Raw genomic sequence first — 4402 nt, 5'->3', positions numbered from 1 at the left:
TAAGAAAATCAATGTGAAACACTGGACCCCCACCCACTAAAAACAGCAGTATGAATTCCAATTCCAGCTCCAGTCCCAATTCCATTATAATGGGATTTTTGCGTTCTCCATTTCCCTCGCCTCCTCTTTAATTTCAATTATTAAGCGATAGTGCAAAACACAATACACGACAATGTGCTCGACCCATTTAGTTCGTTTCTGTTCCTCCTTCTTTTTTCGATTTTTTTCTTTTTAGCGTTGATAAGCGGCGTCTCTTTTCAGCTTTCTCTGCTTCTTATCAGCTCTACACACATACACATAAGCGTACGCAATGAATCTTTCCCAATTCCAATTAAAAATTCCACGATCTGCACGGCGGTGTGGCAACTCCGCCAAAGAATCGCTTATTGGCAGGCGCAAAAATATAGGGAAAATTCAGCGTAAGTCTTTTTTTTTTTGTTGCTCGCCCGCTTATATACATACCCGTACACTAACAAAGCGAAGCTTACACTCGCGCACAGCAAAACGGTAAAGAGCGGGAGAGAGAGCGAAAGAGAAGCAAGTTGATAGCGATAGTTGTTGTTGCTGTTGGTTTTGCTTTATTTCTCAAGTATGTCTTGCCAAAGACACTAGAATAACAAGATGCGTAACGGCCATACAAATTTTTGGCACGCGATTTTTTGGCCGTGGCTCTAGAGGTGGCTCCAGGCTCTCTTGAGTTTTTGTTCGAGAGAGAAAGAGCGGAGAGCGCTACAGCAAACAGCTCTTTTCTACGCATACAGTGATAGCATACAACTGTATGTGTGCACACGTATGCTCATGTATTGTAAATTTGACAAAATATGCCCTTCACCTTAGAAGTTCGTTGACTTTAAATCTATATTATTTTTTATCAATTGGCACCATGCGAAAAATTCTTGTTTTGCATTGCCTCAACGTTATTATTATTTAAATAAAGCTTAGAAATAGTAATAGACGAATCTATGTACATCACAAAATAAATTTCGAAAATGACTTTATATTAGAATACTTGTCATTAGGGTATTCAGCTTGCGGCGTGAGAAAAATTAATAAGGCAATGATTGTTGAGTGCTTGTGTCCGCACTTCGTGCCTGACGATATGACTTTTGCAACGAACTGTTTTCATATTTTTATTTAATTTATTAATTTTTATTTTCTACTACGTATTATTATTTTTTATGAAATATTATTATTTTTATTATTTATTAATAAAATTATTATTTTTATTATTTATTAATAAAATTATTATTTTTTTATGAAATTAAAAAATAATTATTATTTTTTTGAAATATTTATTTCTCAATGTTATGTCTTCTTTTTGGAAAATTTATGTTTCAAATTACAGTAGTTATAATAATTTCCTTTGTATTTGCTTTAATTATTATTATAATAATTATTATAATAGTCAGGGAATTTTTATTTTATTTCATCATATTGCTACGAAATTGGTCACAACTCCAAATATGTAAATTCGTTTCTTCGATCAGAATTGATTTCGGCCCGAAAATCGTCTTCTAGATTCTTTTATATTTCTTACGCTCTCAACGTGAGCGAGCGGAAAGAGAGCAAATTTGGCCTTCACCAAAAAAGTGGCTGCATAGTGCCAAACGAATGTATGGCCGTTACGCATCTTGTTATTCTAGTGTCTTTGGTCTTGCCCTCTTGTTGTTGTGTTCTTCTTCTGTCTGTTCTTTGAATTGAAGAAGTATGGCGAATTACACACAGGCACAAACATATATGCATACGTACGTACGAAATACACACGCGGCGGCGTCGCTTCGTTTCGCAAATTCGTTTTTATTAAATCGCTATTGAAATTAAATCATTTCTAATTAGACGGCACATTTGAACTGTAAATGCTGCTTGCATCCGTTCGTTTTTATCGGCAAGGCAGTCTCAAATGTGTGAGCGATGGCGATGGAGATCGTACGTGTGTGTGGGTGAGCTTGGCTTGTAATCAACGGCAATTTGAGTTTAGAATGGCACACACACACTCCCGCCGTACGCAGAAAACACGCGTTGAATACTTTACTTTCAGTAACTACTATTTGTTTATGGCATTTCTTCTTTAAAACCCTTAAACTCTTTCTCGGAAGGAGCAAAAACACGGCACGCCACGACGACGGCGCAGGACAAACTGAAACTGAAGTGATCGCGAGTGACGCTCTTCCATTTATATACGGCTCACGATAGCAGGGTTGCCGAGCCGCTCGTTTCCTGGTTACCTTAATTGTTGTCATGTTATAGATTTAAATTCCGGGTTTCTCGAAAACGGTCAACCACGATCACTCCCTTTACCTACTCAACGTGTCGTTTGCATATTTAATTTAAATTATTGTTTTGTTTTTTTGTCTACCTTGACAACCCTGGTAAGCCTGGTAATTGAACTCTACTCACATACACACATTTATTGCTGAGCGTGAATTTCTCTCCCCTTTGTATGTGTGCAATCGTGTGTGCAAATGATACAAAGCTGAATTATATATCAAAGGCAGAGAAAAATAATGATGACGCAGTGAAAAAAAAATATTAAAATAATTACAACGGCCGTCGACTCCTCTTCGCCTTCTTCTTCTCGGGGTGGTTTCTTGAAGTGTAGTAGAAAGGTTTACCCGACAAACCTTCGGATGCACCAAAACAAAAAATGCCTTATTAAGATAGTTTTCTTGATTTTACACAACATTTGTCAAAAGAATAACTTAATAATAGTATCAATAAGTACCAGAAATGCCTAAAATTTAGTATGATTACTTAGTAAATAAGTTAATAATTTTCCCAAGTGATCCACTTTTCTGTGCGTGTAGTTATCAATGTACAGACATGCGGAATTTCAGTTGTTTCCTTTTATTTCGGTGTGTCAATGGCTTGGCCAAAAACCAAGAAGGGTTGTTGTCTGTCTTAGCTTTCCTCCCTTTCCATGCGCTTCCCTCCCTATTCTTAAAGCGCTTGCGCAGCTGTTGCTCGCCCTTCTTCTGCTTGTTCTTCTTCTTGCCCATTATATACAAACATACAAACGTATGTACATATATATAGAATACCTTCTTCTTTTTGACACAGTTATCTGCTTGCTCAATGAAGTTTGCAGAACTGGCATTTCCATACGCGTATTTTCATTCATTTTCCGCTTCCTGTAATTGAAATTCGGCGACGCTGGCTAATTGCCGATTGTGTGGGCGTGGACGTAGGCGTATTTCTACGTACGTACGGGTATCTGCAGGGTATTTCTTCTTGTTAGAGGGGTGGGGGAGGGGTTGCACACAGTGTAGCCCAGTTCCCATAAAACGCAAAAGGAACCCAACACTCCACTTTAGATAGTGCTAATTGGTCGGACTAGGAAGCGGGCCAAAACGGGCCACGGTAATGGTAATAGTAATGGTAATGGTCTTGGATCAGGTCATCCGCTACCGTTTGTTCGCCACCGTTCTTCCCCCAAAAACATAAACTAATCTCGGTTCATCTGACAAGCTGGAACGTCTTTATGGTCGCTGCTCTTGAATACTTTGAATGCACTGGGCGAAACCGGTTGCAAGAAGTTAGGAGGAGGCACTATGGAGGCTTAGATAGCAAGTTTTAAACAGAAAATTAGATTTTGTAAATATGTAGGTGTAAAAAATAACATTTAAATGAAGGGGTTCTTGGTTTATACCAAATATTTCAGTGCTCATTTCAATAGTAATAATATTATTGTGATACATACAGTAAAATGATGATACCGATCGTACTAAGAGAATGTTCCCTGTGTGGAGTTCGACTTCCTCCCCCAATCTCTCGCTTGGCCCAATTAAACGCTCTGTTCTTCCCACAGTTGGTGGGTCTAACCCAGTTCAAAGCCCAGCCTTAGTGGAAGACCAGCCTGGGGCAACACCAGCTCTGTTTTGTAGATTACAAAAATCACACATGCCTGGGCTACTTGTCATTGCGAAAATTTCGAGGTGTGTAGGCAGCAGTTGCATTGACAGAGGTGTTTGAGGTGATCTCCGAGGGGTTTCCCAGGGGGGGTTTTCTTCGGCTATCGACGAAGAGGTGCGGAGGAGGATTGGCTATGGCCTGACCCGGCCAATCTCCAGCTGGTGCTCGGACCCGTATCTCTCGCATTGTAAATGTCAGTGGTGTTTTTCAGCCATTGCCCAACTGCCACGGTCCATGGTCCCCATCATCCAGCCCCCATGCCCATGCCAAGCCAAACCAAAACCATTCCAATCCCATTTCTAGGCCCCATCCACATCCACATGCACATCCACATCTACGTCCACGTCCGCGTCCGACGTCCACTCACATTAAATTACATACACTCCTTTTGTTTGCAATATATTTAAATTGCTTGGCCGGCCTGTCTAAACAGTCCAAAAACAGCGAGAGGATCGCTGAAAGAAATACGAAAAATGGGGAAAATAAAAACCAT

The sequence above is a fragment of the Drosophila mauritiana genome, chromosome 3R (genome assembly GCF_004382145.1).
Source record: "Drosophila mauritiana strain mau12 chromosome 3R, ASM438214v1, whole genome shotgun sequence".
Classification (NCBI taxonomy): Eukaryota; Metazoa; Arthropoda; class Insecta; order Diptera; family Drosophilidae; genus Drosophila; species Drosophila mauritiana.
Note: the sequence above shows the minus strand (reverse complement) of the source record.